Source organism: Elgaria multicarinata, chromosome 10 (genome assembly GCF_023053635.1).
Source record: "Elgaria multicarinata webbii isolate HBS135686 ecotype San Diego chromosome 10, rElgMul1.1.pri, whole genome shotgun sequence".
NCBI lineage: Eukaryota > Metazoa > Chordata > Lepidosauria > Squamata > Anguidae > Elgaria > Elgaria multicarinata.
Window position 1 is genome coordinate 52871395 of NC_086180.1, and position 12075 is coordinate 52883469.

Genomic DNA, 12075 nt, shown 5'->3' on the forward strand with positions numbered 1-12075 from the left:
AAGAGCCACTTTAAAAAAAAAAAATTTATTGATTTTTCTATAGTTACAAATAATAAATCATATACATACATAAAAAATGTTCATCTTCAATTCTTAACTATACGTTATACTTCTTAAACTAACTCACATTAATAAGTGCACCCCAACCACCAGGATCTTATTCTACTTTCCAAAATTGCATTGAATCCTCTGGAGGTGTTCTTCCTCCCTCTTTTACTAATACATATTCTAAGAACAATTTCTATATCTCTTCAAAATCTTTATTTTTTATTATTCCCCTTCTAACTCTAATATTACATGTTAATTTATCATTTATCGCAATATCCCATATTTCTTTATACCAATCTTCTATATCATAATCCCCTTGAACCTTCCAATTTCTGGGTATCATTAACCTTGCAGCTGTTAACAAGTTCATTATTAATTCTATTCTCATTTGATTACATTTAAGTTTTCCATACATTGATAACAATGCTACACTTGGTGTTTCTTCTAACTTCATTCCAGTTATTTCATTTATCTCTTTATACACCATTTTCCATAATTTTTGTACATATTCACAATTCTACCACATATGGATATACGTTCCTTTCTCCTGACATCCTCTCCAACAAAGTATCGAGTTCTCCTTATTAACTAAATTTAATTTTACTTAAGTACCACCTCCATACTATCTTATAATAATTTTCTTTTATCCTTACAGATATATTTTTCAACACTCGTTTCCATATCCTCCCCCAGTTCTGTTGCTCTATTCTCTCCTTCAAATCTGTTTCCTATACCATCCTAACAAAATCTTCTTGACTTTCCATTTCCACTAATATTTTATATATTTCACTCATATACAATTGAACCATGTTATAGTTTGCCCTTTTAATTTCTCTTTTATTTCCTCCCTAGTTTTCATCTTCTCCATCCAATCTCTTATTTTAAGTACCTTCTCATCCTTTAATTTTTTTTCCAACCTTTTTTTTAAATTTTCAGGAAATTTCTTCATCACCACCGGTGTTATTGGGGAAGTGGCCGGAACCAATTTCCTTTTATATATTCGCCAGATTTCCAACACATTCTTTAAGAGAGGGTTCTCCATTCCCCCTCCCCACTTTTTATTGTAATCCTTAAAAAAAATATTCTTTAACTTCCAGTCTAACTCTTTCCCCTTTTTTCCCTCTAACCAACTTAAATCTCCTATTCCTATTATACTCTCTATTACATATCTCAACTGATTTGCTACATAGTATAACTTAATGTTTGGGAACCCTACCCCCCCCCCCATTCTCTGCATTTTATACCATATTTTTTTATTAACTCTTGCTCTTCTATCTCCAAAAGAACCACTTTTAAAGTGGTAATATCAGAAAAAGTGGGAACTTCCACCACAAGATGGCGCTGTCTCAACTGAAGTGAACAGAGCATGCTTAGAGGGGAAGTTTTCAATTCAAACTAGGTGGTTACCCCTCTCCATCCAGGTAACATAGCCCATGACAGTCACGCCCAAAACCAAGAAGCGTAAACACTCTGGGTAAGCAATGCAATTTCCCCATAATGTAAAGGCGCCCACTGAACTTAATACAAGAAATAACTTCTCAATTTATTTCCTTGTAGAGAAAGATCAGTAGGATTAAATCCCCCATTTTATTATATAGTTAACTTTACAGCAAGGATGGCCAACAGCTTTATGAGAATGGACTGTCTACTCTCCCGACAGAGGAATACTGAGGAGGATAGAACAATGTAACTTCCAAATCAATAATCATGTTGCTTCTTTTCCTTACAAGTGGAACTGATCTTCATTCAAATCTGGTAGGATCACTGGGAGCCCAGGTAGAGCGGCACTGGTTCCTCGTCCTGGCTTCAGAGAGTGAATTATAGGATATTAGCCCCATTCAGAAAATTATGGCTGAGACAGCAGTCATAAGCTATGCATCTACATCCAGGCGTGAGATTTCTCTCGCCCATACCATCGGGGAGCTTTCACAGTAGAACTGTACAACACGGGTTGTGGTGTTGTTGTTGTTTTTAGAATATGGAAATCAGTCCTAGTTCCGATCATATTTTCAAACTGCAACTTTTGTTTTTTATTTGAAATAATTGGCACATTTCTTTATTAATAATAATGCAGCTCTAAGGGTGTGCTGACCTGTGCTGAACTGAACACATTGACTTAGTAAAAAGCAGCAGAACAAACTTTATTCTTTGCAAGCACACAGGACTCAATTTAGTTCTGTGAGAAAAAACAATTTTGAAAAAAAATGTGTACATTTGTTTAATGTTTCTGTAGCCCTTTCTACATGTAGGGATAAGTAAGACTATTTTTAAAATTATAGTTTCATCTCGTAGGAGTGAAGTAGGAATATTTGTAGTGTCCCCACAGTGCAAAACTGATCTTGCTAAACTAAATATTGCTCAAAAATAGTTCTTGAACAATGCCTTCCCATTATACATGCCTACTCAGAAGTAAGTCACATTGCATTCAATGGCGCTTACTTGCATTATAGATTTTGATCTTCACATTTAGACATATTTATTCACAAAATAAGAAAAAATGGAAGACAGTGATTATACAAAACTTTTAACATCTTTTCTTTCTGCTTTTGTGGTATTTCTAGTGCATCAGCACTTTGGCCCACAGGAACTGCCTTTTTCAACCTAGTTGGTACTTGTGTAGCTGAACTACTAGAAGTAAACATGGCAGTTCTAGAGTGTGCATTCCATGGGTCAAATAGTCTCAAATTTAAGCAATAAGACAATTTCCAAATGCCGAAAATAAGTGTTTGTTATGAGTAATATCTTATGAGCAAACATTTCTACATAATTAGAGTGAAATGTCCTCATGAAACTAGTTTTGCAAAATGCTACTTGGGAAAATTTCATAATTTTTCATTTGTTTGAAACAGCTTGTTTATAGAATATATGCCTCGTTCTTTGGGAGAGTGGACTGATTAAATTCCTTATTTCTTCTGCTTGGATTTGTGGTTTTTGCAGCTCCAAAAGTAACTCTTAGGTCACTGATATTTTTAGTTTTATAGATTTATATTTCCTTTTGTGGAAGCAAAGGAACGAGGACGTTTGTTGACTTTTTATTATTATTGTTCCTGACTCTAACTGTTGTGTGTCTTCTTTCTGCTCTCTTTAGGGCATATGAGAGGCTTATAAGGATTTCTCAGTATTTCAACATTCCCAAATTAAGAAGGCTTCAAATAGGAGCTAGTTTTCACCATCTGTCAGGCATAATTCTCTCACACTTTACACAACTGCCTTTAACACTGGTGTACTGTCTTCGGTAAGTGTTTGTTATGAATTGCTGCCAAATCTGGACATGTTTTGCATGACTTGTCAAAGGATATTACTGATAAGGCCATGCTCAAATTGCTTAGACAACCTCCAAGGAATGCCAGATGAATTCCGGGTGGGAAAATATCATTCTTCAGATGATGCTAATATGACACAATGAGATCCCAACCACCACTACACACACACACAAGTATTGCAAGAAGGAGAGGAACCATAGTTCAGTGGTAGATCTGTGGGAAAATATTTCATAGACTCATGGCCTATTATATCCAACAGATGAGGACTCTCAAAATTCACTGTGTGCAAGGGAGGGGGAGATGTTCCATCCATTTCTTTACCATCACCCCAAACACACTATGGCTCTTTACCAGCAGTTTACGTTGGGGGCTATCCCCATGTAGACAGTTCCCAGAATGATCACAGCAACACTTTTCATCAAGCTTAAATGGAAGTTCCTGAAAAAAGTCTTAGCATAATTTTCAGTGCTGTTTATACATGTACATGGAAGGGGGCATAGCTCAGTGGTAGACCACATCCATATCATCATCATCATCATCCATTTATTTGTTACCTGCCTCTCCCTCTGGATCAAGGTGGGGTACAACACAAATGCAAAGCACCACAAATTTGATTAAAACATCTAAAACTAATACATTATTAAAAAGTAACACATTATTAAAAGGCATCTTAAAATTCTACTGGGTAGGCCTGCTGGAAGAGATCAGTCTTTATGGCTTTCTTAAATTCTGGAAGACACTTAAGTTGACGAATCTCTCCTGGCAGGCCATTCCACAAACATGATTTCAGTTTCTCGGCATCTCCAGGTAGGTCTCGAAAAGCTTCTTCCTGAAACCCTGAACAGCTGCTGTTGGTCAATGTCAATAGTATTGGGTTAGATGGACCAATGGCCTGACGCAGTCAGTGTAAGGCAGCTTCCTGTGTTCATAAGAACAAAAGAATAACCAAACTAGATCAGACCAAAGATCCATCTAGACCAGCAACTGGTGTATGTAGACTTACTGCCTCTGATACTGGAGGTAGCGCATAGCCATCAGGATTATGTAACTATTGAGTCTTCTCATCCAGGAATTTATCTAACCCCCTTTTAAAGTTATTCAAATTGGTGGCTGTCACTACTTGGACTCCAGGAGGAGTGTCCAGTCTGCACATACCCCAGCATAGGAAAACTGGCTAAAAACATTACAGACAGCTCCTCTATTCAACCAGTGGAGAGATATGCGATTCTAAGCCAGTTTTCCCCAACTTGGTGCCTTCCATATATGGTGGACTACAACTACCATAATTCCCAGCCAGCATGGAATGAGTTATAGATTGGCTTAGAGCAGCAATCAGTTACGGATTGATGCACTGTTGTGAGGTGGTACGGAGAGGGTTAATAGCGCCAGAGTTAATGCTAGTCAATCAATTCACGGCGCATGGGATCTGATGGTTAGATGGTCTTCTTTAATTCTTCTGAATGGCTAGGAGAGTCCTTGAGGAGGCATGTCTTTCTCCCCCCACTTCTAGCTGAGGATGATTTAATCCAGTTGCCTGTGTGTAAAGAGAAGCAATAGACAATATCACTTTTCATAGAACATAAGAGACAAAAGAGCTCAATTTGGGGTCTGCAATTTAAGAGCATTTTGAAGAGCTGGGCCAGTGGATTTGGATGCCCGGTGTAGTCTTAAGCTATGCTTCCACCTGTCTCTGTGTGTAGTCAAAAAGAAACAGTGGGTAACTTGGAAGATAACTGGTCAGGAGCGGGGGCTGCTTTCAAGACCAGTTCTGTGTTGGTGCTTGCCCATTGATGCTTGCTCAGCTTACATATTTGTTAATAGACAGGTCCCATTTAAACACCATAAGCCCCCAGAATCTCTTCTGGAGCTTCTTACTGTGCAGAGAAGTAAGAAAGCTGAGAAACAATAGATTCACATCTGTATACCTATAGCTACATGTATATCATGTTTGGTCTTCCATATTTGATCAATCCTCCTTCACTGCAAGCAAAAATGAAAAAACGGGTTAATCATAATTTGTCACTCTGAAATGTCTACTCAAAAAACAGGGTTTTTCCCCCCAAAGTCATCACAAAGCTAAGCTAATCCTGGAATCCTGATCCTTATGAATGCAAATACATTTTTTCACAGAGACATAACAAAGTTGGCACATTGTGGAAAATAGCAGCTGCCGTCATCTTTTCATCTTAAAACTCTCTTATTCCATGCTGGAATACAGGCAGCTGTTCTACAAAGTGTAACTAAAGATCGGCTGGTGAGGAAAGATTTTTTTGCCCAGGCAAGTCTATCATTTTGGCTTCAATATATATTATTTTGCAGAAGGAAAATCCCTTTTTGATCAGTTTTGGAGCTGTGTAATTTGTGAATATCATAATTGAAATGCACTGTGATGCCTCTGCAGAGGGAGGAAATTCAGATCTTCAAAGCCAGCCCCCTGCCAAGGATCCCAATCCAAATAGGGGTCCCTGTGCCTACCCTAGAGTAAAAATTTCTAGTAGTAACTTCTAGACACAGATTTGAAGTAATATCTGTTTTGGCCCTTACAAACAGTTCTTAAAGGAGAGTGGACCCTTGAGACTGAGGTTTTTAAATTGCTTGAGCTACATACTTCGACTGCTTTAATTACCAGCTGCTTACAGGCAGCAGATGTTAGCTTTTCTGTAGCAAAAAAACACGCTCCATTCATCCTGGTAGTAGGTCAGCTGTGGAGGGGTAAAAAGGTGAAGCTGGAAAGAAAGTGTAGTATAACAGTGTCGAGCAGAGACCATATCGGACAACTGGCATGTTTTTCTACAGGAAAAACAAGTAGATTGGAGAAATGTTCTGGCCTAACCTCCTCCCAAACATGTTCATTTGTTATGTGCAAGAGGTTGTTGTTTTAAAAGATTCAAACGTGTGACCTTTCCACCAGAGCTGGAAGGCCGCATCCACTTCAGGCAGCTGATTTGGGGTGTCATGAAAGGGCAGCAAACATTCTTGTATTACTGCCAAGGAGGTGGAAGGGGAAAGGCATAAGGATGCATGAAAAATTTATTCGTTTTTAATAAAAATTTACCCAGTTTGTACCTCCCAGAACTGAACATGGACTTGAACATAATCTGCACTCAACGTCTGTACATTTTCAAGCATGTGTTGTAACTTGCAGAACAAAACAATGCATTTGAAAAAAGTGTACATTTGAAAAGAATGTGAATTTTTGAAAAATTCACACACAGATGCTTTAATCAATGGGAGAAAAATACATACGTTTCCAAAATGAGCACAATTGTTGCATGCATTTAGGAAAAGACATAAAAGTACATAAAAGAAAAAATACAAAGCTCACACTCTGATATGGAATGAGCTACGAGGTGGAATTTGCAGCGTGTTTTGCTGATTCACACATCCCTAGCAGGTGCTTGCAAGACTTTTTTCCTCAGTTGCCAAAATAACTCGAATAGCCTTGGATATGAAACTTTCCCTCAGGCAAGAAAATGCCCCAAGTCTGCCATGTTCCTCCTGCCTTGTGAAATGGCAGATTCTCACAAGGAATGTATGACAGGAACCTGTAGATCAACCATGTCTCCATTGTTAGAGATGGTTGTTCTTGTTCCACTTCAAATATATAAACTCAGTTGATATTTTAAAAAGTGAGATACTGGCAATTGTCCCAAGTCTTTTGAGTAAACAAGTAAAAATATTTCCACTTTTAAAAAATCATAATGTGTCTTGGTTGTGGTTTGTCTCTTCTTTTTGCCATGGATATTCAATTCCTTCAAAGCATGTAGAGTATGAGTACTTTAGCTAGAAGGGTGCCTTTCATTTTTGCATTTATTTCCAAGATATAACAACAGGAGAGACTTTAAAAAACAAACCACGTATTCCTTATAAACAAATGCATTTAACATTAACAATGCATGTGCATTCATACACAAAATCAAAGCACAAATATAAATCTTCAATTGCAAAATAAATGAAGTTGTTATGACATTATCCACGTCACTCTGCATTAGTATTCAAATGGTATTTGTTAATATTCTAAATACGATCTTTTTAAAAACTTTTAATATTTAAATTCAACAGATTTCTTACTCATTTAAGCAGAAAATAGTTGCATGCCATCAATAAATTTTAGGCATGTGCTCCGCTCCGATTAGAAGCGCAGAAGCAGGAGCGAATTGGCCTGCTCCGCCTTGCCCAGAGGCGGAGTAGAAGCGGACCGCGGACCCCTAGAAGCAAGGCAAAGAGAAGCGCCCATTTTCGGAGCGCTTCTCTTTCCGCGGAGCGCTCCGATCGCCATCTTGAAACATTTCGCCCATAGATAACTGGGTTGTTTTTGAAGCTATCGTTCTTGTGCTTAGACAGTCGTGGATGGGGGTCATTTTGAGACTACTCTCACCTCTCTGCGTCGTGCGGGTCACGTGCTATATTTTTTAAAAAATCGGGGTAAACGAACATTACAAACGGACAGCACGGGTCAAACGGCGGTTTTCGCCCATAGGATTGCATTGCAGAAAAGAATCGGGGATAACTGGGTTGTTTTTTAAGCTATCGCTCTGAAAATTCTTGTGCTTAGACAGTCGTGGATGGGGGTCATTTTGAGACTACTCTCACCTCTCTGCGTCGTGCGGGTCACGCGCTAGAATTTTTTTAAAAGTAGGGTAAAGGCGGGAAAAAGATTACCTTTTCGATTACTGAGAGGCAGAGTCAACTCCCGGTCATGATCACATGATCCCAAAGTTGAAGGAGGGGATAGGCAAAACGGGTAACTTGGGATTCTGGGAACTTCTCTTTCTTAGTCTGAACGGACTTTTCCCAGTGTTTTTTAAAACAGTAGCCCCACCAAATGCACAAACACAACCTGTGAAATCATATACTAAGCCAATAATAAGAGATAGAAACACAGCACTGCTACCCACCCTAACTTTGGGGAACAACTGAAAAGATGTGGTGCAAGGGGATGAGCTCCCCTAGGGCATCTCATTGTGGACGTGCCCCCACTCTCTCCTGTACTTGGAAGGCCATCAGAGCCTTCCAAAGAGAGTAACCTGGTGGAGCAATGCCTATCATGAGTTGAAGTGAGCGGTCTACTTCTCTTAGTGGTGGAGCGATGCCTATCATGAGTTGAAGTGACAGTTTCACTTTTCAGAGCTCTCGTGGTGGAGCAATGGCTTTCATGAGTTGAACTGACAGCCTTGCTTCTTAAAAGACTGGTTGACCAGTCAAATTGGCAGCTGCTGCTTCCCCCTCCCCTGGGCACGTCCCCCTATTGCTGGTAAAAGACAGATATAGCCTTTTTAAAAAGTTCTTCTTGTTGTTTATTCAGCAACACTGCTGCTTTTAATTCCACCCCTCCTTCGTTTATTTATTTATTTATTTATTTATTCCATTTTATATGTATTACTGGCTTATCCTTGGCTCACTTCCTTATGCCCCCAGAAATGTCTGCTGCCTGCCTGCCTGCCTTCCCTCTCTCCTCCCCTGCCCGCCTTGCAGGGATGTTGTGTGTGTCTGGCTTTGACTCAGGGGAGAAGTCCTTCCTGCGCTCACTTGGAGTTTTGGAAGTTCCAAATCCATTTTTCAAGTGTGGAAGAAGATTCATATAGGTTTATCTCAACTCCCCAATTCATGGCATGTTGGGATTTCCTTTGAAATGGCCCCATTGAGAGGTCTGCAGGTTTAAGCCCCGCCAAAAAACGGGATGATGGGACTGCCTTGAGTCTCAGCGTGCGGCGTATGTATCCCTGGATAAGCTGTCATGGTGGTGAGTTTGAGGGGTTTTTTTAACGTGCAAATTGACGGAGCTATTGGAAAGGGGTGTGAATGGGTGTTGGATTTTCATAAATTCCCCCAAAATCAGGGGATGATGGGACTGCCTTGAGTCTCGGCGTGTGTATATATCCCTGGATAAGCTTTCATAGTGGCGAGTTTGAGGTTTCTAACGTGCAAATTGATGGAGCTATCGAAAGGGGTCTGAATGGGGTGCCCGATTTTCATAAATTCCCCAAAAATCAAGGGATGATGGGATTGCCTTGAAACTTGGCGTGCATGTGTATACGTCCATGATATATGGTGTGATGGTGTCATGGTGCCAAACGTGAGGTTTCTAACTTGAACAGAAAAAAAGTTGTTTACTTTTTTAGCTTTCAATGCAAATCTATGGGGGGGGGGGGAAACGGAGCTCCGATCCAGATCCAGAGCTCCAAGCGGAGCGGAGCGGAAATGGGCGGGGCGGGGCGAAGCGGCCCGATCTGAAAATCGCGGATCTGGAAGTGAAGCGGAGCGGGGGGTCCATGCACACCCCTAATAAATTTTGCCTTTAAACATTTTATAATGGCAATTTCAGTTGTTTCATCACATGTGCGGTCTAATATAGCTCTTACACATCAGGTTGTGGGTATTTTAAAAGGACAGTGTACATTCATGTGAGGTGTTGGGTACATTGTTGATGACAAAGGAAATCCCAGGACATTCCATTTGTAGCTGCTGGTTTAATGTGCATTGGCTTCTGCCAGTCCAGATGTAAACAGATATTATTCCTGATTATCACTATTAACCCGAGTAGATCCCATGTGGACAAGGAATTTTGCATACAAGTACCTTGTACAGTCACTTCTTTGGGGAGGTAGCACTATGTGTGCAAATGGATCTATGCATAAATCACTTCTGAAGCAGATGGGGAAAGACACAAACCCATACACAAGTTCTATATGTGCACTGCAGAGCGCTAAATTGGAGCATTTCTCAGTGGAACTGAAATTTGAACACAAACTTGTAAATCTATGAGTGCCAGAATAAACATTTAAATCGAGATGTTTTATCATCTGGGGCAAAAGAGCAGGAAAAGATCATGTGAGAACAAACCAGCAAACATTCCCAAATTTTATGCTAGCATTTAACCCAGGAGGGTTTGGGACTTTTTTAAAGTGCAGGGTTTAAAAAAAGCAACCTCATTTCACACACAAAGATCTTGGATTCTTTGGCTACTCCCTTCAGAGTAGTCTGGAATGTGATGATATGTCTGATCCCATATGCCCAAAAATGGAAAGTAGCCCAGAACAGATGATTACATAGTAAGTCAATGAAACAAGCATATATACAGCTGCTGATTTGCCTGGGAAGGTTTTGTCTCCTAATTTATTATTTTGTTTTCAGAATGGAATAACAACCACCACCCTGCTGTTCTAAAATCAGAGAATTCATTTAGCTGCTACTCTTGCTCAAGTCAAGGTGAGTGAGGAAATATTAACAGCATAAAAAATTCCCATGTGGAGTGTTGTTTGGTGCAAGCCACCGCCGAGGGAACGGACACACAGCTGGATTTATGGATGCGAAAAGGACCCATTTTCTTTCAGGGAAAAACAGACCATCTTTTAATTCTTCCCACGACCTTCTCAGTATTTACATCCAATGTAACCCTCACAATTGAATATGATGAAATATAGGAGTTAGCCCAATTTCACACGAGGACTAAACAAGACAAAGGAAAAGAGCTACTTTGAGAAGTTCATGCAATAAACAAAGTTTATACAATAGCAGTGTTATGATTTGGGGGATTCCATTTTATGCCTTCTCTCCCTTTTTAAGCAAATACTCCCACCAATTCTACCTGAATTAGCAAAAGAATGACATTCCAAGCATAAATAGTGAAGCCCATATGTGGGTGAAATGATGAAAAGGCACACCTGCACTACATAAACTTCCAGTGTAATCTATACATATCTACTCAAAAGAAAGTACTATTGAGCTTAATGGGGCTCACTCCCAGGCGTGTATAGGACTGCAGCCTTAAACTGTAAAATACCCATTCTCATTTTCATTCCCTAGGGTACCATGGGAACAGTTGTTCTGTGAGGGCAAGAGGTTCAGATCTGTAACCTGAGCATTTCTCAGCACTCTCATCAAACGATACATTTCAGGGTTATTTGTTGCACTGCCTGACAGTTTAACTGATTTTGTGAAGCTAGAAAAATATTAGTGAATGTCAAGACAGAGCGTGCCCCCACCTCTTCGTGACTCCAAAACCTACACACTAATGAGATCGCAGAACTAGAACACTCGTGCTTTAAATCAAAAGCATACTAGTGACAATATTGATTTTCATGTCCCTTTCATTTTAATTAGTTTTCTTTAGAATGTGTTAATTGGAAGGAATGTTTTCAAAAATACATTTTATAGTATTGCAGAATACTTGGAGCATATTAAATCTAACCTACATCCAAAGTTACAATCACCAGTATTTTACAATGAAAACCTGATTTCATTGGTAAAATGGTTGAACAATGGTAAACTGGCAACGTTCTTGTTACATCAAAAAACAGAAATGCCTCAGAATTGATACAAGGAACAATCTACAGACCAATACTGTATGGTGCTTGTGGCAATAAATGCTCTGACACTGTCTGGCTGAGTTGGGGTGATAGAGCAGGTTAAGTTGCTCAGGGAACAACATTATCTGCAGTCCAATTTCTGCAAGGAAAGGAACTTTTAAATTTGGATAGAATTAAAATCTCACACACGGGCAGCCTCAGGGCTGGATAGATGCCTTTGGAGGTACGAAAGCTAAGGGACAGGGAGCAGAAAGGCAAGAAAAAGGAATTAGGGGAACAGAGTAGGTAACAGAATGAAAAGGAGAAACCTGAAGAAAAAGTTGGAGCATAATGGGGGCTGAGAAAAAGAGTAGAAGGAAACTATAGCAACCAGGGACAAGTCAGAGCACGGATTCAGAAGAAGCCTCAAAGCATTTGAGATAAGGAGGGGGTCATATGCTAAAAAGGGAGAAAGG

The 12075-nt window shown here is 39.6% G+C and overlaps 1 protein-coding gene across 1 annotated transcript in view; it reads right to left on the reverse strand.

The window, feature by feature from the left end:
* Positions 1-12075, reverse strand: part of RBM47 (RNA binding motif protein 47) — a 315704-nt gene that overhangs the window by 168498 nt on the left and 135131 nt on the right. The window lies entirely within an intron of this gene.